The following is a 27,432-nucleotide window of genomic DNA, read 5'->3' as shown; positions in this document are numbered from 1 at the left end:
GGAGTAAAGTATTGTCTGTAAGCTCAAGGAGCCAATAAGTGTGCAGCATTACTTTTGAGAGGTCCTTTAGCAACTGAGTCCAGCTCTTGTTTTACAGAAAGGCCCACCTAGGAAGAGTGATTTTGCCCAAGATTGCATGGTGCAAGAGCTGTTCTCTGCTGAATATGTGTCAGAAAGTTCATTCCTAATGGTATGTGGCTTCCTATGTGAACTTGTTTGTCCTGAGGTTGGGTTGGAGCACATGTTGAAAATGTAGGCACCCTATCCCCACGCCCCATTCTTTGACAGAGGGTAAGTGAGCCTAGTATATATGAGAGCAAACCAGTGGCCTAGAAAATATAGTCAGTTTTTGGTTCCGAGGCTTTCAAATTTTATGTAGCGTTAACATTTCCAAAAAAACCAAACTTGAAAGCTGTCAATTTTTAAATTTTCCATAGATTGACAACTATCATTTGCTATGGAAAACATTACATAAAGAAAGAACTTTTAATATCAAAGAAGTTGAAAGGAAAAAATCTCAGAATAACTGACAATTGTTCCTAAGTAACTCTTGTTGACAATCTAGCTTTGACATAAATTTATGCATTTGTTTTCACAGATATAAATTTGATCTTGCTCTGAATGAGTGAATATTTTAATATGATCTGCTATTTGGGAACATTTGTTCTAAGCAGCAACCAGCTACAAACTGAAATATTTTTATTGCCACTGTGACTGAATTTTGATTATTGCTTTGTTTTCATGTTAAACATCTGCCAAGGTTTTTTTTTTTTTTTTTTTTAAAAATTTTAATCACGAAAGCCATTCTCACAGCATATTTTTAAGCTTGTAGAAAAATGACTTATATTTATAGTCTGAACTCTGTGCTACTTCTGAGCACATTCCCAAAATCTTGTACAAAAGGACCTGTCTGCCTTGTATTCTCGAATTCACAGTTCTGTCTGTGGTTGTAGTTTGATTCCTTTTAATATAAGTGTTGCAGTAGAGGTGAATTTTGCTTGCTGGTGGTCATGGGTAAGGCAATTACGAAGTCTGACATTATTCTTGGAATGATTTTAAGCAAAATATAGTTCATCAAAACCTGTCTGCAAAACGCCAACAAGTTAATAGTCATTTATGCACAGAAGGAAAAAATTATGGCTGCCAGACCACCTTCATGTGGGAGATTTGGTCATAAATTTTAAATATCCATTGTGAGAATTATATTATGTGTAAGAAAATCAGCATCCTGCAGTTTTACAAGTGGGCCTAGAAGGGTATAATGCACAGAGAAAGATTTAACAAGAAATGTAAGTAGAACAGGCAAATAAGAAGGCATCTCTGAAACTTCTGGCGCCTCCTATAAGGCATTTGGAAAAGGGCACAGTTTCTAAAGCTCTTTTTTTTTTTTTTAAGACAAAATGGTGGCGTGGGGTCTTGAATGTTTTAAACATTAAAATTGCTGCCAGTACTGAACACTTACTTTGCGCTAAGTGTCTTACGTGGATCATCTAACCAGCTTTGAAAGAGCCCCAGGAGATGTAGATAGTGATGAAACTGAGTTTTACTGAGAGGTTGGTAACTTGCCCAAGATTTCCACCTGGTAGGCTAGGCTATATGTGGCTCTGGTACCAAAAATTTTAAAAGGCACTATCTAAGGGTTGACAAATTATAGAGAGTTGCCCCACTGGGCAAAGGAGTTATAAAAAGGTCCCTGCTCCTCAGTGACCATATAGTCTCCCAAGGAAGATTCAGCCAAGACGTCTTGGGTGTAGATACCATCTTTGCAACAAGGAGGAACTAACTGCCTCTTTCTCAGAGCAGACACAGCCCTGCTCCAGGGCATAAGGCTTGGTGAGCAGGAGGCTGAGTTTAAATTCCAGTCTTACCTACACACCCTCGCCCCCTGCAGCTTAGATGGATAACATCAACTGTCCTAGGCCTGCCACATGGCAAGTAGAGGGCCTGGAAGCCAATCCCAGGCAGTGTGACCCTGGAGATACATGCTTAGACATGATTCTCTATAACCTCCCTCATCTTTAATACTCAGTTCAGCCCAATGGGCAGGTGTATCTATCACATGTGCAGAGGACTACAGCACTATTTCTTCCTTTCTTCCTTCTCCTTCCCTCTGCCATTCAGGATACCTAGGCCTTGTGCATTTATATCCCCAATGAATGAGGCAGCATGGACCCTGCCTTCACAGAACTCATGTACTCAAGACATCACAATTTCATAAGCACTTAAATAGGCAGCTGACATCCATGATGGTGAGTGGTAATAGAGGGAACATAAAAGGAGCCACCAACACACAGGGAGGGGCACCTGAGCCAGACTGGGCAACAGAGAAGACTTCCAGGGGCAGCCTTGGCTAAGCTGATAACTGTAGAAGGAAGAACAGGAGCTCACCAGGAGAAAGGTGAGGGCACAGGAGGTGGGCTATGGAGGGCACAGAACACAAAGACCTCATGTGCCACAACAAGGAGTTTGGATGTTGTTCTGGAGCTGAGGGAAAGCATGGAATAGTTTTAAGCAGAAACCTGGCTCTCGGGTTTACCTTTCAGAAATGTATGTCTTCTAAAATAATAATCATGTATGCTCATGTAGTCGTGTTTACATATGACTTTAGAACTTTGTCTTTCCTTTATAGTCACATTGTATAACAAGATCTTATCTGATTTTTTAATAATTTCATAACATTTTCAAAAATATTTTCTAATCTTCCCCCAAAGGTTCCCCACTTACTCTGGTCTCCAGACCAGATTTGACCCACCACTGTCCTTTATTTATTTACTTTCGCAATGCTTTGTATGTTTCCTGTTTCACCAATTTGAAAAAAGCTCTGTAGTACAGGGGCCTTGTCTATCTTGTTTACTCTATAGTAATATTCAACAAATATTTTTAAACAAATGAATGAATGTCCCACAGCGAGTAGCCATGTTCTCCTTGATATCTAGCAGCTCCACAGCTGACGGTCCTCAGAAGCTGGCACCTGAGGCATGAGTTAGAAACTCCCTGCCACTGAATGAGAGTTAGAACAGGCTTTCAGGTAATACACAGTTAAAATTGTGTTTCATGCAGACTTTCCTGAGGTTGACATTACAACATTATTGTTGTATTTCCTCTTAGGGAGTCTGTGCCCATTTATGACCTCATCATGAATGAAGTAGAAATGGTTGGAGATACTTGCCAGTCACTGAAAACTAAGGCTTTGGCTACTTTGGCAGAGGGACTCTCAATACCGTCCTAAGTTTGAGAATACCCTAGAACTGATAAGTCTTCACAAACCCATAGTAACTTAACATCTATTTATGGCTTGTGTTTTTGGTTACAAACTGAATCGTACATTGGACCCTGTCAATTTAGTTCAACAGACTTTTACTTGTATTTCTAGTCATTGAGTCAGGTTCTGAATTAATCAGAAGTATTAATTAATCTGAGTTAATCTTTAGCCACTATATTAGTTTCCTATTTCTGTCCTAACAAATTATCACAAACTTAGTGGCTTAAAATAGCACAGTTTTGTTATCTTACAGTTCTGGAGGTCAGAAGTTGTTATGTTGTTATTTATAATAAGAAATATATATTTGGTCTTGGTTCTCATTCCTGGCAAGGATCTTCTAAAACCCTTTGAATTTCCTAAATGATGAGAATAATAAAGGTGTCTTTTGTTACATTAATGAAATGACTTTTGGAAAACACCTGAGCGGGCTTGTTGCCAAGGAACCAACCAAGTGATTGGAGGGTTGTAACTTTCAGCCTTATCCCCTGACCCCAGGGAAGGTGAGTGGGGCTAGAGATTGTATTTGATCAGAATTGGCCAATGATTTAATCATTCATACAGTAATGAAGCCTCCTTAAAAACCCCAAAGGGTAGGGTTCAGAGAGCTTCTGGGTTGCTGAACTTGTGGAGGTGCTGGGGGAGTGGAGTGTCTGGAGAGCACATGGAAGCTCCAACCTCTTTCCCTATACCTTACCCTATACATCTCTTCCATCTGTCTGTTCCTGAGTTATATCCTTTTATAATAAACCTAGTTTCTTTTACTTACAAATTACATAAACTGCTATCCAAGTTCTGTGAGGCACTCTAGCAAGTTAATCAAATCTAAGGAAAGGGTTGTTGAAATCTCCAAATGTTGGTCAAAGCATAGGTGACAACCTGGACTTATGATTGACATATGATGTGGGGGGAGGGGTGAAGTCTTGTGGGACTGAGCCCTTAACCTGTAGGATCTGACATTATTTCCAGGTAGACAGTGTCAGAATGAGTTGAATTGCAGCACACCCAGTTAGTGTCAGGGAATTACCCGATGCTGGAAAAAAAATATATGTGGAAACTGGAATTGGTATCATGATTGTAGAGGTCCAAGATGGATCTCAAGGGGCTAAAAACAAGGCTGTGGTAGGGCTGTGTTACACTGCTGAAGGCTCTGGGGACAAATTTATTTCATGCCTTTTCCAGCTTCTGGCGTCTGTTTGCATTTCCTTGGCTCTCAGCCCCTTCCAATAGCTGCATCACTGTGACCTGTGCTTCCATCATCATGTCTCCTCTGACTCTCCCTCTTTCATGCATAAGGACCCTTGTGATTAGGCTTCATAATCCAGGATACTCTCTCCATCTTAAGGTTTTTAATTTAATCACATCTTCAAGTTCCCTTTTGCCATGGAGATACCATGTTCCCGGATTCTGAGAATTAGAATGTGAACTTCCTTGGGGGCCATTATCTGTCATCTCAGCTGCTATATGGTGCTTCTACCCAATTGGTTTAGAAAAAAATGGTATGAATTTTAGACTCAAATTCGGCCTAGTTCCAGTATATCTCCACTACTTTCTAGAAATACAACCTTAGGAGAGTTACTTAATTTATCTAAGCCTCAATTTTCTCCTCTGTCAAATATGAAAAATATTGCCTTACCTCATAAAGATATGAAGTTTATAGACAATAGTACATCATTGCTTGCACCTAGTAAACACTTTAAAATGTTAGATATTATTGTTGCTAATTCCTTTTCCTTGATCAGCATCCCTGATAGCACATGATTCTCTTTGAGTTGTGGAGATTTTCAGAGGTTTGCCATGATATTTCACTATTTTCTTAACAAAGATTTTGGTTAACTTAAACTTTTATAGTTTTTATAAAAGGAAGTTATAAAATAATAAACGTAAGTTTAGAAATAGTCACTACAAGTTTTCAAAAACAGCCTCTTACTTCCAGAAAGAGTTTTATTTAATTTGAAAGCTGGATATGCCCTCAGAAATATTTTAAAAGTACATTGCTCCAATTTCAGTGGGTTCAAGGATCCCCTCAGCCTTTGGTGCTTGTGGTCTTTCTCAGAGCCTACTTTCTCTCTCTGAGACGTGGCAGAAATTGCTTCCGGACTCTTACTAGAAATCATCATGACATGTTAAGGGCTTGCATTGTAAATTAGACTGTGCACAGCCTACTCTCCTCTCTAAAGTGAAATACCCATAGAATAAGATTCATTTCCTGCTGCTTCTTTTCCAACTGACTTGTGGATAATCAGTTTCCTATAAATTCAAAATGAGATGCCAATTTGCCATAAAAATTTAAAAAAGATCTTCAACAGCTGCCTGAACTTGCCTTAAGGCAAGGTTCTATTATACTTTCATTTCCTTTCTCCTTATTGGAGACCAGGTTCGCCTGCTGCAGTAAGAGCTCTGTTCTCGCTGACAACTGGCACTGGGTGTCTCAACATAAACACTTAGGTCTGTCTGTGTACATATTTTGAAAAACTTGCTGGGGCAAAAGGAATAATGCCTTTATTGAGACAACTCCTAGAAGCTCTGAGCTTTAGACAAGGACAATTCCTGGCTTATACATCTTTGCCATAAGAATTATAAAACTAAAGTAGATTATTGAGTAATTAAGTTGGTTTCTAACAACATGCCAGAAATTCTACATCCAATGATTGTCGATCATCCATTCGTTCATTACATTTTGGGGTATTAAATTCAGTCAATATTATTAAGCGATCAGAGTTCTTATCCATGAGAAGTAAACGTTAAACCCTATGATCACATATAAAATGTAGCTTATTGCTTTTACAGAATAGATGGTTTCTGAAATATTATGTGAGTTGGATTTTTTATAGTTAAATTGTTACTAACAGCCTAAAGGATTTAACCTTTTTAAGCCTCCTTGCAGTAAATCTTTTTATATAACCAATATGTTCTAAAATAGCAATTGAAGTAGTATTGACATAGAATAAACAAACAGATCAATGGAAATGAACAGAAGATCCAGATTCAAATCCATGAACACATGAAAATTTGATCTATATCAGAGGTTGCTTTGCACATCAGCCTTAGAAAGTCATCTTTTCAATAAATGGTGTTGCTATTATTGGTTTCCCCTATAGAGAGAAAATTGGATTTATACTATATCTTATACACAAAAACTTATTTCAAGTGTATAAAGATGGAAATATGAAAAGTAAACATTAAACATCAGGAGAATAAAATGTAGGAAAAATGTTTTATTACCTATAGATAGCATAAAAATTTGAGAATCTTGAGGAGAGGAAAAATGGAATTGATAACAGAAGCTTTGTTCATCCCTCTTATGACAAAATCAAAGTTGTGATGGAAGCACCAAGCAAAGAACAAGCAAGGTCTCCTGGTATCTAGATGAACAGAAGCACTACAACTAGGGAAAGAAATAAGAAATCACCCTGCAATGATAGAAGATAGGAGCTGGGGGAAGACACAAGGCTGCCCGGTCCCAAGTGGCTGAGTGGGACAGAGTCCATGGCAGCTGTAGTCCAGCCATTGGCTGCAAATGACTCTTAAAAGAGCCTTGTCTGCAAATGGACTTTTGCGGTGACGGACCTGCTCTCTCTGAGTACCAGTGCCAGGTTGGCTATTTGGGGAGCACCAGGGACTTACAGGGGGACACTGAATTGTTGGAGCGAGGGCCAGAGGTGAGTCTCTCACCTGGGCAGAAGTGCTAGCAGAATCCATTGTTCCTCTGTTGAGCCCTCCCCTCTCCCAGTGTGCAGACTCAGCGCTGCTGTAGCTGAGACATCATCAAACTGGATTGCAGAGGCCACTTCACCCAGAGGATTCCCTGAAACTCTGCCTCCCCTAACTCACGGCCTTACCCAAGCCATATCCAGTTGTGTCCTCGGTGAGTCTTGTGCTCCTTGCTGAGCCAACTCCAAGACTCACCCTGGTGGCAGCTGGCCTCGATTTCTGGCATGGCCTCTTGAGGCAACTACAAGCATTGCATCTGTAGATTGCTTGCTGAATCTTAACAAGTGGCCCCGGAGGGGGACAGGCTGGGGATAAACTTGGCCTGCAGCTGAACCTTTGGACATCTACCGCACAAAGCCATGCTAGTAAGATCAGGAGACTTAGAAGCTTTGCTTAGTACATAGAAACAGAACAGAAAGGCAGCTAAAATGAGAAGATAAAGAAGCAGAAACCATATGAGATAACGGAACACAGATCTAGGAATAATAAGAGTCAAGCAATCTAGCAGATGCAGAGTTCAAAACATTGGTTATAAAGATGCTCAGTGAGTTTAGGAGAAGAGTAGATGAACTTAGAACTTTAACAAAGAGATAAAAAAATGTAAAAATGGAAATGAAAATTATAAAAGGGAACCAGTCAGAAATGAAGAACACATTATCTGAGATAAAGACTATATTAGGGGGAATCAACAGAGTGGGTAAAGAAGAGGATCGAACCACTGATATAGAGGATGGGAAAGCCGAGAACACTCAATCAGAACGGCAAGAAAAAAGAAGCCAGACTATAATAATAACTTAAGGAGCCTATGAGACACAATTAAATGTAAACGTATCCATGTCATAGCGATACCTGAAGGAAAACAAGAAATTGAAGAACTATTTGAAGAAATAATGATGGAAAACTTCTCTAACCTGGTGAAGGAAATAGACATACAATCCCAGGAAGCTCTGAGTTCCCAAAAAGATGAACCAAAGAGGCCCACACCAAGACACATTACAATTAAAATGCCAAAGTTTAAATACAAAGAAAGAATATTAAAGGCAGCAAGAGAAAAGCAGTTAGTTGCTTACAAGGGAACACCCATAAGACTGGCAGCTGGTTTCTCAAAAAAAAATATGCAGGACAGAAGGGCTTGGCACAAAATATTCAATGTGATGAAAACCCAGGATCTACGACCAAGAATACTTTATCCAGCAAAGCTATCATTTAGAGTTGAAGGACAGATAAAGAGCTTGCCAGACAAAAATAAGCGAAATGAATTTATCAACACCAAACCAGTATTACAGGAAATGTTGGAGAGACTTCTTTAAGAAGATAAAACATGTATCAAAACCATGAATAAAGAATGGTAATAACCACATTCCTATCAATGAGTACCTCAAATGGAAAAGAATTAAGTGCTCTTAACAAAAAATAGGGTGGCTGAATGGATAAGAAAACAAAACCCATACATATGCTGCCTAAAAGAGACTCACCTCAGATTAAAAGGCACACACAGACTAAAGGGAAGGGGATGGGAAAAGATATTGCCTTGATGGACCTTAGAGGGCATTGTGCTGGATGAAATAAGTCAGATAGAGAAACACATATATCACATGATTGCACGTACATGTGGAATCTAAAGAACCAAGTAACAACAACAAAAACAGAAATAAACTCATAGATACAGAGAATATTTTGAGGACTACTAGGTGGGCTGGGGTTTGGGGGATAGTGAAAAAGGGCAAAGGGATTAAGTGCAAATGGGTAGTTACAAAATAGACATGGAGGTATAAAGTGTAGCATAAGGAAAGTAGTTAATGATGTTGTTATAAATATGTAAGGGAGAAGAAGGGTACTAGATTTAGTGGAATGATTCACTTTGCAAGTTATATAGATCTCTAATCACTATGCTATACAACTGAAACTAATACTGTATGCCAACTATAATTGAAAAAACTCATTGATTGTATGATGTAAATATGAGCAAATAATTGTCTATCATATTTCGATAAAGCCAGAAAAAAAGTTTTAAAATCTCTCACACACAAAGAAACTGTTGATTAATTTTTTATTAAAATATAAAACCTAGATTCATCAAAGACTATTTTTTAAAAGTGAAAAGATAAGATACAATGTGGGAAAAGATATTACAAAACATAAATCAATATATCAATTAGAAAAAATTATATTATTTTATACATAGTAGATATGTAATAGAAAAGAAACATGTATATGATACTAGAAAGATATAATTTTAGGGATTAAATATTTTTAAAGGAGCTCATAAATGTTAATTTTTTTATGAAGTGATTTATTATATATGAATTAAGTGAAAATTAAGTTCAGTTGCTATTTTCCATTGCACGTGAAACATGAATATTTTTGAATTGTGGTTATGAGAAACATAATACTGAGATTTAATTCAAATTTATTACTTAGAAAAATCACAAATTAATTTTAGTAGTTGCTATTACCTCTTCCTTGTTTTATCCAGGTAAGCTCAAATTATTTCTATCAACACAGACTTCCTTATCCTTTCCTTCCTGTTGATCTCTGAATACATGGATGAATCAAACTGATTCAGTTTTGTCTTTAATAATTAAATTGACTTTTTAAATAATTTCCTATGTGCTTGGCATTGTGCTAAGAACTTCATATGGATTATCTTTTTTACAAACCTATAAGATTGATACTGTTTTAACATCTTCACTTTACAGATGAAAATTGAAACAATATAATTTGCTTACAATTAAACATCCAGTAAATTTTATTTTTTCAATGACTTTTGGTCACTCTAGGAAATAAACTCCCATCATTGTGCTTTTCTCTGAGATATCTTTAAGTGAAAGAACTAAGAGCCATGAAATACTGTTGTCTTCTTAAATACATTTATTTGCTCAGTTTGGCTTATTCTCTTTGCTTAACTGCTGATGGGCCTTAAGACACACTGAAATTTCTGATTTAAAAAAATATCAAGTAAAACAAAATTATAAAAGTAGTGTTTTCTAACTTTAAATAACTAATAATTAATAGATGGGCTTTCTGTAAAACTTCGTATTTCAGATTACTTCTGAGTTGACCCCAGAAATTAGGGCAAAGGATAATGATTTATCCTACTCCTCTCTGACTTCTTCAGATGAACGATCAAATTGAGCTCTTTTAACAGTGGGCATTTCAAAAAGATAAAGAGGCCCATTTAATGAGGTGCGCTACATAATGAAGAATGAAGGAAGTGCCATGTGCCTTCTATCCTCCACGTATTCTCCCCTGGGTTCACCTCATACCCCAAGTGGTGGCACCAGTTGCTAAATTATTGTGATTAGTTCATACTGGTTAGAAAATAATCACTACCCTTAGGCCTGCCCCCCACTTCCACCCCCACTCCAGTGCCCTCTGCTACCCTGCTCCAATGGGCCCTGTGAAACTCCCCACTATCCAGCAACCTAAGGGTTAAAGGCTGGCACAGCCAGGGTATTCTGGATCCTTGATCTTGAGCTACCATTATCATTCACTCTGATCAGCTGATGCCCGTGAGTTGATGCTTGATCTTAAATCCCCTACATTTGGTGTGATTGGTTCAAAGAAGCAAAATGTAGGTTTGAATTAGGAACTAGTGACTATCTGAATAAACAAGATCTGCACAACTCAGCCTTCACATATTGCTTCAGCAAAGCCACCAAGACTCCCTTTGTCACTAGTGTTTCTGTTCCCCACTGGTGCATCTCCATTCACTAAAGCAGTTCAGAAGTGGGCTTCTCTCTTCATTGCCATATTTCTTCATGACCCACCCAGAAGTAGGATCTTTATTATTATTAGCTGAACTGATTTATCTTGCACAGAAAGACACCATTTGCTGACATATACAAAGAAATATCTATGTGCTATACCAAAAATTAGACAGTAGTTCTTTCTGTACTCCTGGCTAGAGGAGATGACCGTAGACCATGTTCTTTGAGAAATTTTTTAGTCTCCTGTCCTCACCTCTCATGGTGTAATCATTTTTTTTTTTTTAAGTGAGACATCTCTACAATAAAACAGAAATGAGTCAGCTCTAACAAAAGAAGGGGCAGTTTTCTAGAATGTCATGAACACTTTTTTGTCAGTGAAAGTGCTGGGGGAAGGCTCCAGTGTGCTCTGATGGTCCCAATCTCAAGTGAATGAAAATGTCCACTTACTGTGATACTTAAATTTATGTGTCAGTTGGCTAGGCTCGGATACCTTGTTATTTGGCCAAATAATGGTCTAGGTGTTGCTGTAAAGGCTTTTTTTTCTTTCTTTCTTATTTATTTTTTATGCCTACAGCACCTCATATTCCTAGGTGGTCTCCCATCCAGGTACTAACCAGGCCCGACCTTGCTTAGCTTTTGAGATCAGATGAGTAGATATGATTGTTATTTAAATCAACAGACTTTGAGTAAGCCACATCCACGATGTGGATGGACTTCATCTAATCAGTTGAAAGCCTTAAGGGAAAAGACTGAAATCCTTTGCAGAGGAAAGAGTTCTACCTCTAGTCTGCCTTCCGACTCAAGGCTATAACATCAACTTCCTCCAGAATTCCCAGCCTGCTGGCCTGCCCTGTGGATTTCAGACTTGTCAGCCCCCACAATCATGTGAACCAATTCCTTAATCCATTATTTAAAAAATTATGTTAAAATTTCTTAAAATACGAAGTGTGAGGAGGAACATAATTTTGAAAATATCAATAAGCAGATTTTAGTTGTTATTTATGATGTAAGATGACTTTTCCCTATCACAAAGGGCCAAAACTAAACCTTTTTTAGCAGCAGAAAAAGTATAGGCTTTGGGAACAGACTATCCGTGCTAGACTCCAAGAAGAGTTGGTGTCCTCTGCAATCAGCAAGAAACCTGGCTGGATATGTTTCTGGTAACTGTTGAGTAGACCTAACCCACTCTCCTGCAATGGCTTCCGGATGCAAATCACCTAAAGATAGTTGAGCCTCTTAAGATTCCAGTTTTCAGTTCCAAAAAGAGTCCTGGGGTCATAGGTAAGGCATTTCATTTGAGCTTCTCTCTCTTGTATTTACTGGGTCTAAAAGTGGTATATGGAGGCAAGCCATTTATACTGCAGTATATTTCTCATCACTTATCTTCCCATACTAATATTACTGTGTTTGGTCAATACAACTCAATCTACGAACATAGTATACCTCTCTATTAAAGTCCCTTTAAAATTCTGTCAATAAAGTTTTATAGATTTCTGTATAAAGTCCCTGTATAGCTTGTTTTACATTTATTCCTAGAACTTATTATCACTATTTTATGTTTTAAAAATTACATTTTCTTGCTCTTTTTTGCTGGTGAAAAATGACAAAGTGGCTTGTTTCCTTTCTGTTTCTAGAATGATTTTTATAAGATAGAATGAGTTCTTTATTTAGATATTTGGTAGATGTTTCTGGTGAAGCCATCTGGGCCTACATTTTTATATATATGCCCATTAGGCCAAATTTATTAACCAGCAGTATAGACTCTTAATTTTACTGCATTTTTGTTGATTTGGTCTATCAAATTACTCATAGAACTTTCATTTTGACTACCTTTTCTTCTTTTAATCCTGTCATTTTGCTTTGTGCATTTTTATTGAGACATAATTGACATATATTAGTTCAAGGTATACAAAATAATGATTCAACATTTGTACATATTACCAAATGATCGCCATATTGTGATGAAAACTTTTAAGAATTATCCTTAGCAACTTTTAAATTTATAATACAATATTAACTGTGGTCACCATTTTGTACGTTACATCTCCAGGATTTATTTTACAACTGAAAGTTTGTACTTTGACCACATTCACCTATTTCACCCAGCCCCTGCCTCTGGCAACCACCAATCTGTTCTTTGTAACTGTGTGTTCCTTTTTTTGTTGTTGTTTTTAGATTTCATGTATAAATGAGCTTATACAGTATTTGTCTTTCTCTATCCGACTTATTTTACTTAGCATAATGCCCTCAAGGTCCATCCCTGTTCTTGCGAATGGCAGGATTTCCTTCTTTTCATAGATGAATATTACTTCTTATATATATAAATTTCATATGCATGTAAAGAAATTACATATATAAAGAAATTGTGAGATATACATGTATATATATCATCATTTTTAAATCCATTCATTGATGGACACTAAATTGTTTCTATATCTTGGCTATTATAAGTAATACTGCAATGAACATGGGGATTCATATATTTGTTCAAATTAGTGTTTTTTCTTTAGATAAATACCCAGAAGTGGAATTGCTAACAATTGTGATAGTTCTATTTTTACTTATTTTGAGGAAACTCCATACTTTTTTCCATAGTGGCTGCATCAATTTACATTCCCACCAACGCTACACAAGTGTTCCTTTTTCTCTAAATCCTTGTCAGTACTTATTATTTCTCGCCTTTTTTATAATAGCCATTCTAACAGGTGTGAGGTGTAATTCTGATTTGCATTTCCCTGATGATTAGTGATTCTGATCACATTTTCATGTACCTGTTGGCCATCTGTATTTCTTCTTATCTATTCAGTTCCTCTTCTCATTTTTAATTTGAATTATTTGTTTTGTTGCTAATGAGTTGTATGAGTTCTTTATGTATTTCGGATGTTAACACCTATCTGATGCATGATTTGCAAATATTTTCTCCCATTCAGTAGATTGTCTTTTCATTTTGTTGATGGTTTCCTTTGCTATGCAGAAGCATTTTAGTTTGTTGTAGTCCAACTTGTTTATTTTTGCTTTTGTTGCCTTTGCTTTTGGTATCAAATTCAGAAAATCATCACCATCACTGATGTCAAGGAGATTACTGCCTGTGTTTTCTTCTAGAGGTTTTATGGTTTCAGCTCTTAGGATCAAGTATTTATTTCTTTTTGAGTTAGTTTTTGTGTACAATGTAAGATAATGATTCAGTTTCAGTCTTTTGCATGTGACGGCGGAGTTATCTCAATACTATTTATTGAAGACTTTGTTCTTTCCCCATTGCATATTCTTGGCTCTGTGTATCTGTTTTTACACCAATTCTGTACTATTTAGATTTCGATAGTTTTGCAATATAGTTTGAAACCAGGGAGCATGATGCCTCCAACTTTGCTGTTCTTTCCCAAGATTTTTTTGGTTGTTTGTGTTTTTTCGTGGTTTTATACAAACTTTAGGATTGCATTTTTCTGTGAAAAATGCCATTAGATTTGATTGCATTAAATTTGTAGATTGCTTTGGGTAATATGGACATTTTAACAATATTCTTCCAATCCATGAGTATGGAATATTTTTGCATTTATTTGTGTCATCTTCAATTTCTTTTATCAGTCTTATGGTTTCCAGTTTTTCACCTCCTTGGTTAAATTTATTTCTAGGTATTGTATTCTTTTTGATGCAGTTGTAAATTTGGTTGTTTTCTTAATTTCTCTCAGTTCATTTTTAGTGTATAAAGGGACAACGAAGTTTTGCATACTGACTTTTCATTCTCCAACTTAATTGAAATTTTTTGTTAGTTCAAAAAGTTTTTTGGTGGAGTCATTAACATTTCCTATGTATACTATCACAGGAAAGTGATAGTATACATAGTAATTTGTAAATAGTGACAGTTTTAACTTTTTCTTTCTGATTCGGGTGACTTTTTTTTCCCCTTGCCTAATTGCTTTGGTGAGGACTTCCAGTACCATGTTGAATAAAACAGATGACAATAGCCATTCTTGTCTTGTTCCTGATCTTAGAGGAAAAGCCGTCAGATTTTCACCATTGGGTATGATATTGGGCTTCTCATGTATGGCCTTTTCTATGTCAAGATACATCCCCTTACTTCTTGCATTTTGAGGCTATATTCTGAGGTACATACCAATTTAAAATAGTCATATTCTTAGTGAATTTTGTCTTTATTAAATAACTGTATTTATGTCTACTTCTAGTAACGTTATTTATTTTCTTTTTTTTCGCCTTAATGTGTAATGTGTAATGAGGTTATATTATCCTAGGGACACTGCTAATATAGAGACCCCTTTATTTTCCTATACAACCCAGGTGGTATGAACTTGGACTGCTAATCTAGGCAAGGGCTGGCTTATCTATGGTTCTCAACTTTCTCATGAAGGTGTGTTTCATTTCCACCTCAATTTGTTGTGGGAAGGATTTCCTATATATAATCCCTTACCCTATGTAGACCCGGGTCTCTGATTTCTGTTTTGTTTGTCTGTCAAGGCCATTAAGGATACATTTGCAGATATGAAACTCTTAGAGGAAGAGGCATCAGCCATATTACTAAATCTATATAAATATTGAAGTATATTTTATTCTTCTATGCTATTTAAATTATGAGTTTTATTTGGAAATAGAAGAATAACAGAAAGACAAAAGCAATGAATATACTTAAGTGCTATGTTTTCCAATTACAGCTATAAAATAAATTTGTAATAAACATATTATTACATGACTAGCATGTGGTAAGCTCAGGATTTAAATTCAGACAGCCCGACTCCAGAGTTATGTAAGTCAGGTAGAAACTAGTTGTATTTCTATCTACCAAGTGCTCTTCTAAAAAATACCTGGTAGAAAACAAAGATTTCACACCTGCTCTAACAATAAAAACCTCCTAGATTGAGTTCTCTTCTTTCAAATTCAACAAGTCTTACTAAAACAATTAAAAAATATCATTAGAGAATTCTTTCATAGTGTCAGTAAATATTTGAACAAAATGATGATGTGTTCTCTTTAACATTATGCAGATGTATTGCATAAGTCAATATTGTTTTGTTGATTCACAAAGTACATTCATATTCTATACAACGTGCTATATTTGGAAATAATTTTATTTTCTTTGGCTTATTAAGAACATAATTTGTGAGGTTTTTTTTTTTTTCAACTTTGTTTAAAGCAAATAAACTATGCATCATATTCTTAGGTTTCTGTTAAGGAATTTTAAGGTTTTCCCAGTTCTTTATTTCATTCTCAAGTAAAACATCCTACTTTCAACCCTCATCTTCTTGCAATAATTATTTTGCTTGTGGTGCACGATAGTGCAAGTAGGTATGATGCTTAGAATATTCAATACCTTCATTTTCTCATCTATAACTAAGCCATTTTTGTAATTTTTCAGTAACTCCATTCTTTACGATTTTCTCTTTTTAAATTGTGGAAACTTTGGTACTATTGGCTCTTGATCTAATGGTTACAAGAAAATATTTAATGGGTTGGTGGCAGTTTTATTGCCCCTTAAACATTTAATAGGTTTTCTGCATAATTTCTCAATGTGTTCTTATTTGTTTACTTTTTTATATTTTTGGTGTAAAATTGAAAACTTATGGTATTGAATTTTATGACATTGGCACAATTCTTCCTCCACAGTTATAATATATACTTCCATTATACTCTTATTTCTAGGGGCTAAAATATGAACTTAAGAGTGCAACATGGCCTCAATCCATAGAGTTTTATATTTGGATCACTATTATATATAGAAAACTTTTTCTTTACAAAACTAATAAGATTACAGTTTTATTTGATTGCCATTTATTATAAATGTACTGGCAGAATCTGGAACTACATTTTATTATCATTTTTAAAAATTCAACATCAGTTTGATCAACTTTGTTTTATTTGTTCAAGTATGTTATATTGGAAATGGCACCATAGCAGAAATTCAGAAAATTCAGATTCTAGTCAGAACACTGCTGTTCATTTAGATGTTCTGTGCTCCTGAGTTTGGACTAGGTCAGAGATTTCAAAATTTCTTAAGTCTAACTTATATTTAAACAAAATCTTACAAAATGAAAATCAGAACACACCATCTGAAAAAGAGTGAAATGTATTATTATTATTACTTTATAGTTCCAGAATAGTTCAGTTTACTTGATGAAACAAGGAAATCCATACAAGAGACTGGATAAAGGTTTTTTCAGTTCTTTGAAATGACTATTTTGTTCTTTGTGGCTATTTAATTTACAGGCACAGAAATTATAAACTTAGAAGGCAACTTTGTTAGCAATTTTTGCAGATCAATTTATAAAAACTTTCCATTAGTCTGTTTACCAGTGTCATTTCTATTGATGTTTATATTAATGATTTAGTATAAATAACATTTAAAGAGGCAGTTTTCAAAAGTCCATACTATAAATGAGAATAATCCTAAATGATGATATTGTAAGAGCTTTTAATGTGGTACTTAGACTTTGTATAAAGTGCACAAGCAAATATATATATTTTAATTTCATGCACAGGAAAGTTCATTACGATTTCTTCTCTTGTCCTTTTGAAAGAGCTCTGAAGGAACTTGACTGCATAACTTAGTTGATTTTAGATAAGCCATTTCATGCATAATTTAGAACTCACTGTTAAGAGACAGAATGACACTCTGTTGTTGTGTTACAGAAAAGCTGAGTGTGAATGTCCACTTTATTTTTTTGTTCAGACTCTCTGAAGTCTAGTTGGGACCCGCATCCATTGATGTCTTTGGGCACTTCCCTTTTGGTGACCTAACCCCAACCTTCATCTGCGCCCCACAGCCGTTCCCAGCAGGAGGCCTTTTCAGCAGCTTCCTCCCTCTGGGAACAGCTCCCTCCACCTATGCTGGTTACCTGGGAAATCTACCCAGGCTCTCACTCATAAATCTCTTTTTCCCCTTTCTTGTTCTCAATCTCTAGCAAAACTTGAAGTTTTCAGTGCTTGCTCCTCCCCAATGGTTGTTTCAGACCCATTATTGCTTCCTGCTTTCTTCTGAGTGTTACTCCAGAGAGGAAGCCTTAGCCTAGCCCTGCCTCACTCAGGCCTTTCTCTTGACCTGACCCCTGCAGAGACAGCCCCCTGCCTGCCCTTCTGGCTCCATCCTACCCAAGAAAGGAGTCTCCACTGAGTGCGGTGGCCACTAAATCACCACCACTTATAATTATGGTCGAGTGAATTCTAAATGAAAAATGAGATTATAAAGTCACAGTGTTAGGCAGATAGATAGACATGAGTGGAGGAATGAAGGCCCAACCCAGAGACCTCTCTTAGGACCTCCCTGAAACACCCATTTTATGGTTAAAAATTACCATTACACCCTGGAATACAAGGAAGTAAAAGCCACAAAAAGAACCACTGGTTTAGTCCAGCCATAATCACTTGTGCAGTTAGTGACCTTCCTTAACCTTAGTCTCATTATACCATCATTATAATATCATACATATGCCAGAAATTCATGAACCTAATTGTAACAGACTGAATTCTGGGTAACCACATGCACAATAAAGGGTTATATAACAGCTAAATGCCAATTAATTGACCTCACATGCCAATCATCTAGCCGTAACCCTGTAACCACCCATCTAGGGCCAATATAAGGCATGTTTCCCTAATTCTGCAGGTCTATGGCCATCTCTGGCATAGCCTGTTTCTCTCTTGAAACATACTTTAATAAATCCTACTTTTCCTAAATTTCAATGATCTGTAATTCTTTACTGTATTGGTGAAAAGAACCAAAATATCTCAGCGTCCTCCAGCGCAACAATCTTGGTTTAGGCTGGAATTCTTTTAGTCCAAAGAAAGACAGAAGACATTTACAAAATTATTTTCTTCTTCTTTACCCCATTGATCTCCACATCAGCTAATGTCTCTTAAAAGCTTGCTCTTCCATGAATGTGTGATATAAGTCTTCTTTGGATAAACTCAGTCAATGCTCAGGTAATAGTTTTGGACCCTATCTTATGTGTACACTGAATTAATTCGTATTCAATTTATTATTTTTATTCTTGATGCCTTAATGTAGGGGTCCCGTACCCTGGGGCATAGACCAGTACTGGTCCGTGGCCTATTAGGAACTCGGCCATGCAACAGGAGGTGAGCAGCGGGTCAGCAAGGAAGCTTCATCTGTATTTGCAGCCACTCCCAATGCTAGCATCACTGCCTTAGCTCTGCCTCAGATCATCAGGCATTAGATTCTCATAGGAACACCAGTCCCTGGTGCTAAAAAGGTTGGGAACCACTGCCTTAATGAATAATTTATACATAGTTGTAGGATTGAAATGATCTCTTGTTTATAAGGCATTTATGCTATACAGGATTCCATAAGGGAAAAGTTAACAATCTAATGAACAGGTCAAAATAATCAAAGTTCATACACATATGTATTTTTCACCTCTTAAAAAATAAAATTCATGAAGTTAGTTTGAAGAATTAGCTTTAATTAAGCAATTAATCGGGAGCATCCCATCTAGCAACTAGAAGGGCACTCCTGATTCATGAATCGCTTAATTAAAGCTAATTAGATCTTCAAATTTGCAGTTGAAATTTTATTTTTAACAGCTTGGTGACAGCATTGAGACTGAAGCAAACTTCTGATCGTACTTGGGGACAACAAGAAACACAGGCTTGGTGCCCTTAAACTCCATTTTTGAGTTCACTGTCTTTTTTGCTCTTTCCAGAGGTCATTGGAAAGTTCCTCTCTCTTTGAGCTCCTTTTTCTTCATGTTTGAGCTCCCAAACTAATTGGCTTTCCTTTACAAGGTAGGCCATCTTGAGCTGCTAGAGAAGTCTACCTGAGACAATTGAGCTGGTAGAGGAGTTGGCCCAAAGCCAATTTAGCTGATAGTGAAGACTTCTGAGAGCCAATTTTGCTGGCAGATGAGTCTACCCTGACCAGGAGCCCTAGCCATTCACACCACAATTCTCCGGATGAAAACACCCATTCTTAGTGTTGTCCCTGGATTCCACAATGGAAATTGCAAATAGTTTATTGTACAACTCCCCATCTATTTGGAATCAGCCCCCTAAATTCCATATTGAGAACTGTTGGTGGCAGCTGCAGTTTTCCCGTTCGCTTGGAATCAGTCCATACTCTCTATTCCTTGGAGTGTGTTCAATCCTTTCCCCAATCCAAGATTCCTCAGGAATTGTTGATGAGTGGCAGGAGTTGGACTGGGTCCAACTAAGTACCAGACTGGGTCTGGGGTTAGATTGGGTCCAATTCGAACTGGACTGGATCTAGCAGGAGACCTCATATAAACATTAAGAAATAAGATCTTTTATGTCCAAAGAATTAAATCCACCACCTTTTGACATACCTGCTTATTTTATGTTTAATATCTATAGTCCTGGAAGTTGCAAATATTTGCAAAAGAGGTAAAATCTTACTGAAGACAGCCTAGAATTGCTTGACTGTTACAAAGAGCGTTCCGGTTAGAAAAAAATATTTAAAAAGTGCACCTGAAGGGTTTCCAAATTGAGCAAACAGAATGAGAATTGGCATGCAGAAGCTTGCAAAAAGTTTTCAAAATTTCAAAGTAGCTTCAATGAAAGATTTATTGCAAAAGGCTAGTGAAAAATAAAGGCAGTAAGAGGTACCTAAAGACAAAAGGTGATAGGATAGACTTGATGACTGATGTAACTCCTACTACTCCTTCCTATCTATCTTCTCCTTTCCACTCTTAAAAGATTGAAGAACAGTTATCTTTTTAAAATAAACCAATTTGAGGCTACAGGTGATCCTTCTCTGGTATCTTTCACTCTTAGGTCAAAGGCTGACATAAGTGCCATATTAGAATTGATTGAACCCAGAGAGGATCCTCAAAAGTTTTTGTAAATGCATTAACTCCTGGGGCCAATGAGAGGAAAATAAAAATTTATGTTGTCCCTTCCTGTTCAACTTCAGACCAATTGGTTATTGATTCTTTCTCTCTCAGAATAGTTTTTGCCTTCTAGCTTCAGACTGTCCTTTCTTTTTGACTATCTTTGGAAGTGACTCTGGATCTTGGGATGGTAGTGATCTTTGTGCATCTTGGGTCCATGGGATTGTTTAACATTGCCAGAAATATTTACTCATTGTCCCAGCTGAAAACTGATTCGATAGTTGAAAGAATTTAATAACTTTTTTGATCAGAAATTTGGCCAAATTGAAAGTTGATATTAGAGGCTAGTAATTTTTTTTTTTTTTACCCCAAGCTAAAATGAAACTATATAAAAGGAATTTTATTTAAAAAGAAATAATGTAGTTAGATAAATGCATCAACCTATGATGTCATTTGGATGGCAACCCAATTCTTTGACGTATTAAAAACAGTTGTCCTTGTTTTACAAAGGTAGTGTTTAAAAGACCAGAGGTGTGGGTCCAGAAGCAGTTTGAAGCTTAAGGTGCAGCAGCCATCTTTGATTAAATCGAAGGTGCCATGTGTGTGAAGGAAGTTCCTAACGCTGCAGCATTTCTGATTTCAAGCTACTTAAATAAGACTTCTTCCACCTTTCTCCCTTCCTCACTGGTTTCTTTAACCTGGATGTGACACACTAAAGGACCTGATGGCAATAGAACTAAAGGCATTCTAAAATGGCCAAATGTATGGTGAAGGATGCATACAGTATGCCTGGTACCAACACCTGTTGGAGAAGACCGTTCAGACATGGATCTATGAGTCAGAGTACTGGAAAGAGGAGTGTTTTTGACTTATGGCTGAACTTGTAGTTGATAAAAGCCATAGAGTTAAGGTTTGTGGGTGGTGTCTATGGTGGCAACGTAAAGCCAACTCCCTCTGTGTGTTTTACTTTGAAGATGCTTCAATTTCAGTTTGAGAAGGATATCATCATGGAGTTCATCTTCATCAGAAATGAAGATTTCTAGTATGCATGTTGGGAGCATTTTACATGGAGCTGACAAACACTACAATTGATTGCTACAAGTACTTGGAGCCTCTTTGCAATGACTATCGAAAGATCAGGAACCAGAACTGAAACGGGGAGTTGCAACTAATGCATGTAGATGAGTTTATTGATGAACTACTGCACAGTGAGAGAGGCTGTGGTATCATTCTGCCCCAGCTAAAGAAATGCTATGTGATAAAGGAAGTTGAGCAACTGGAGCCTTGGGTTAGTGCTCTAGAAGAGGACATGAATGATGTGCAGTCCAGCAAAGAGGAGGAAGGGGAGGATTAGAAGATGGAGAGAGTACCATCGTCTGATCACTGCTGGAGAAGCTACTGAGACTTGGAGAAGCCCTGTTGCTCTCCCACACCGCACTACAGGAAGAGTGAGAAAGGGTCTCCCAGAAGGCGGAGTCAGTCTCCCAAAAGCAGAAGTCTTTCCCCTCACCAAGGAAAGCATCAGAGCAAGAGTCCAAGATGTCACCACAGCAGGTCCTGAGATAGACAGCACAGATCCCACTCTAAGTCCCCGGGTCATTACCAAAGTCACAGACATAGGAGCCATTCAAAGTGATCTAAGAAAAACCACAGGAAGAGCTGGAGAGGGAGTGAGTGATGGATTCAGTTTGGTTTTAGTTCTAATGGCCTCCTGTGCATATGAAGGCATCTGCTTATGTGGGAAGATTAAGATCTACTTCCAAGGCAGCTAGGAAGATATTTTAGTTTCTTTTTTTTCTTTTTCCTAAAAGTTTCTTCACTTTTTTTTAAATTAAAAAGGTACTGAGTTTTGTATCTCATTTTGAATCATAATCTACATGTTTGAGGGATAAGGGCTCAAATATGCAAGGGCTGCTTATGACTCCTTTGTACAACAAAACTTGACTATACTCAAATTTATGAAGGTAAAAAAAATTTGAAGAGTGGAGTGTACAAATGACAAGAAGAAGATGTAGCCACTTAGCAACAATTCGTTATTGTATTTGACACACCAAAAAAAACTAAAAAAACTAAAAATAAACTTGGTCTATTAGTATACATGTTCTATGCCACTCTGAGAATTTTTTTTATGAAATGACAAATATTTTTAGAAACTATGAAAAAATATTTATAAATTTGCCAAGCCATAGAATGCTAATATAAAAGACAGTTCATAACTGTGTATTTCTTAGTTTTCACTAGAAATTAAGGTTTTAAAGGTTTAAAATTATATGTAATTGAAGCTACTAGAATTAAAAAAAAAGGGGTGACTTTACAAGGAAAGTAGGATGTGTTTTGGGCTAAGAAAAGGTAAAAATGAAGATACATTTTCATTATGAGAACTGAAAGTAACTTTGTTATAGTTGTTTTAGAATGGGAACAGAATTCTACCTTATGTAATAAAGCTGGCTAAAATTGAATTATTATAAAGATTTAAAAAAAATTAAGCTTGAATATCAATGGCACACTTATATAAAACCAAGACATTTAATTTTCCTTCTTCTGCTAAAAGGACAGTTTTCTTGGACTGTCAGTCTGCTTCTGAGTAATCTTTTTGGGTAATCTGCTGAGAAAGCATAGATTCTGCGATTTATCAAAACAATCTTCTCTATTTTATGTCGTTTCAATCAGATATTTTACTTAAGAAAATGAAATATTCTCATAGTAAGAGCTAACCTTCTGTATTTGTCTTAGAAATCTTTTATTGTCACTTTGGTTAAATAGATAATTAAGTACTGCTTCATAATAACTTACGTTTCTTATTTAATCAAGTGTCTAAACCTTTTAATATCTTTGACAAATTTTTCAAATTCTGAAAGATCTTTTTTTAAAAAACTCAAACTAATTTTGAGAATTCCCAGAGGGCCCCTAGAAAATCTCAAAGAATTTGTCTCTATCCTTCTAAAAAGGGAGATGTTGAACTAATTAGGTTTATTTGATATGTTAAATTACAAGGAAAGCATTGTCAAATAAGAAGTAACCATGAGCTTTCTTTATGTTGTATTTGTGTAAGTATATGTTATAAGTGTTTCAAAAATTATGTGAACTTCCTGGAAGTCTGAGATGTCCTGGTATAAGATGTCTGTCATCAAAACTGAAATGACTAAACCTGAGTATCAGATTGTGGCACATGGGAATGAAATTCATTCTGCTCCTGCAGAATGATGCCTCATTGCCAGATTTGCCATTTCAATGTCCTTGTAAACATGGCAATAGTCTGCTTCTAAATCAGATAAATTAAGATGGGTAAACAATGGCTGTAAATTAAGTAAATAGAGCAGTGGGAAACCCAAGACAGCTGCTTGGTTCTTCCAAGCTCCCTGGCAAACTCCATTTTTTTGTTGTTGTTTGTTTTTGCTTTCCTTCATTCACCATGGTGTATTTAAGCTGGGCTTCCTTCAACTCCCACTTAGAATGGATTATCAATATGCTGTTATCATTGTATGTACATGTGTTTTATTAGTGAGTTGAAGTCTTCCCCTACCATAAGGCTGATGCCCTCACAGTAGCAAGAAACCGTTAGAAAATGTGTTTCCGCTCCACACAAAATAGTCATCAATAGACCATTGTCTATTGGTATGTTACCTTTTGTCGATCCCTTGTTGTCTCATGCTAGTATAATTAGATGTTGTTAGTCTTAAATGTCTTCTGCTGTAACCTATTATTAATAGGTTAAGGAAGATTTTGCAAACCCCAGTTTAAGGGATCCTGTTGGTTATAGTCTACAGCCTGGTGATTGGGTATTCTGAAAGCTCCATCAGAAGCATAGCCCACAAGCCCATTGAAAGGGACCTTATCAATGACTCCTGATCACTGACACTGTTGCAAAACTAGAAGGCATGGAAACTTGGGTACATATCTCACAGCTGAGGAAGGCTCCACCTTCTGAATTTTTATACCAGCCAGAGACCTCTAAATCAAATTGACTTGGAAAAGAAGTAGCTGACATCAGTGTAGACTGCTTCCACCCAAAATGCTGGATCGACTTCCTACCTCAGCTAAACATAAAACCCTTTCTTCTTTTCTTTCTTTCCTTTACTCTGACATTGGACTGAAAAGATAATGCCCATCTATATCTCCCAGGCCATTGTTAAGCGGGGGAGGTAATCTCTGGAATTTAGAGTAACTTTTTTTTATTTCAGTCTAGGAGAAAACCTAACTGATCCCTAGCCGGAAAAGGTAGTTGCGCCCCAACAGGATTTATACTTGTCTGTCATGATTATCATTCTCCTTGAGCCTATGAATGCCTAGATTGCTGATGCAAAGCTGAATAGTGTCTCATAGATTACCTAACTGTGTCCCTAATTGTTCTAGAGAGGACATACCACAAGGTTTTCCATGATTCAGGGTTTGCGAACATTGGCAGGGCCATATTTTATTGGTTAGGAATAGATACCAGTGGGAATGTGATCAGAAACCTCTCCTTAACTCCTGGAGACATTGTGGATTCTTTTGCTAAGGCATTAGCTGCCCAGCAAAGATCTTTAAACTCTCTGCTAAGGAAGGAGGTGTCTGTGGTATGACCAATACTACCTGCTGTACCTGGATCAACACTTCAGGGGAAGTTGAAACTCACATAAGATTACTGAGCAAGCCATTCGGCTTAACAGAATGACTCCTCACAATGAGGTCTTTCTTTGATTGGTTTAGGTCCTGGGGACTATGACTCTGAAATACACTCCAAACATTGGTAATTATCCTACTTATGGTTCTCATAAAATTCTCCCTGGCACATTACATTCTCTCAAAAGCTTTTAACATGTGTTGACCACTGCTAATGCCAAGTAAATGATCTCCCCAAGACTGGACTGTCAGGGAACAAAGAGAGTAATCGGTGTACAGATTACAAACCTAGAACCTGAACCATGACCTGTAAATGTCGCAACGAGTAAACAAAAAGGTCCTGACACATCCAGGTTCAGCAGAGCTGCAGAAAGGTAGCTGTGAGTGACGTTAATGCCTTAATTTTTTATCACATCTCTCATTTAGACTAAGAGTATTATCCAAAGGGGGGAAGTGTTAAAGAGAAAACCACAGGCCCAAAATGGTGTCATTTGTACTGAAAGCCCATAATACCATATTTAGATTTAATACTTGATCTAAGCAGTTTAACCACTCCCAGAAACACAATCTTAATTAGTCTGAAATTTCCTGATCAACACTAGTGAGGTAATTTTCCTGATAAGATGCATAGTCTTCCCCTAGGGAAGATGTTCTTGCCTGAAATAACTAGCTCTTTTAACTTTTTAGTTTCACTCTAATCCATTTTTTCAACTATTCTTAGTCCCACTCTCTTTTTATCTATAAAACCCTTCCATTTTGTACAACTCATCAGAGTGCCCTTGTTTCTAGGTACCATCCTGCGTGATTCATGAATCACTTAAAGTCAATTAGATCTTCAAATTTACGTGGTTGAATTTTGTTTTTTAACACTTCCTTACATGTTTATCATGTTTGTCTTCTTGCAGTAATTATGAAATTCCTTTTAAATGTACTGCTTTCACTAACTCGTGAAAAGTGTTTTATGGTATAATTCCACATAAAAGCTTCAGTTCTTACACTGTAAAATAGAGTATTATACCTTAAATCCTAAATATTCTTGCTTGTGAGCTGAAAATTAAGAATCAGGATCCAGTCAAGCCCTTCCAATTGCTTTTGGAACAGGTGCTGGGGCAAAGCTGTGAAAACAGAAAGCTGAGGACCAAGAATTCCCATGGCCTTCAAGAAAGGAACAGACAAAACCAAAGGGTGGTCTAGCATTCTGCCAAATGACATAGCTCACTCTAATCACTGTATATTTGGAGAGCAAATATACTAGAATAACAAAACCTTTTCTTTTATTTTTACATTTTCAAAAATAGGTACTATGACAGTTGTGAGAATTTTCTATGTTGGAAAGATTACGTGAAGGGTTCTGAAGCTGTCCTTTTTCATTAGGGAAGAAAAAGAATCCACAGGTTCCCATTCCTGTAACACTGAGTCTCCCAGGAGGGTCCTCACAGCACGGAGTGCTCTGGGAGGGCTTGGAAGGATGTCTCGCCATGTCATATACAGTGCTTCCTGGGTCTGCCATCACACTGGGGACTCTGGCCCCTTGCTGGTGCTATGACCCTCTAGGTCCCGCCTCCAGTGCCATTAGAACTCTCTGGGTTGCAAAGCTACAGTGACTGAATGCTCAGGAGCCTCCAATCTTATTTTGTTCCTTTGAACAGTCAGCATCTCTGGGACTCAATTTCCTTATTTGAACACTGGGTAAATAACAAAGGTCCATCTACTCCACAGGGTCAAATAAAAGAGTGTGTACAAATATACTTTTAAAAGCAGAAATCTAAGGTGTGAAGATGGGTATTTTAATTTGCACTATGAACTGCCATTTGATATATTATATTCTTAGAAGTTTGAGGGAGAGTTAGAGAGATCATGAGCACACAAAAAAAGTATTAGTTAAGAAAGAATGACAGGAGAAGTAAGATCAACATGAAACAAAAGAGGAAATTTTGGGGAAAAATGGACAAGTCAGAAATGTGCGGCGAGCTCTAACACCATCCATGTGCAGCTTCTCTAGTTACAAACAATGAAAACTCTGGTAGTTGCACTGGGTGAGGGGATTAGGCAGCAGAGAGGGGATGGAGTGCAAAAAAAAACAGCAAGAGGAAAGAATCTGTAAGTGATGTGGGAACGGCAAGCACATTGTAAACTCCTAAAACAGGAGCCATTTTTATCTATCTAATTTGCCTTGTACAGATAGGTACTCAATAATGATTTTTAAATATTTTAATAAAGTCTTAGATTTAACAAAGTGAAAAGAAATACACCTCTAGCAATTTAAAGAAAAAGAGAAGAAAAAAAATCATTTATTAAAGAGATACCAAACAGCTCCCAAAGATCTAAGGAAAAGCTG

At 36.9% G+C, this 27,432-nt stretch overlaps 1 pseudogene; it reads left to right on the top strand.

Moving 5' to 3' along the window:
• The first annotated feature begins 21,244 nt into the window (after positions 1-21,244).
• Positions 21,245-22,170, top strand: LOC105289546 (annotated as a pseudogene).
• The last annotated feature ends 5,262 nt before the right edge of the window (positions 22,171-27,432 follow it).

Source organism: Pteropus vampyrus, unplaced genomic scaffold (genome assembly GCF_000151845.1).
Source record: "Pteropus vampyrus isolate Shadow unplaced genomic scaffold, Pvam_2.0 Scaffold25, whole genome shotgun sequence".
Classification (NCBI taxonomy): Eukaryota; Metazoa; Chordata; class Mammalia; order Chiroptera; family Pteropodidae; genus Pteropus; species Pteropus vampyrus.
The sequence above is the reverse complement of the archived record's forward strand: the minus strand, read 5'-3'. Positions and strand labels throughout refer to the sequence as shown.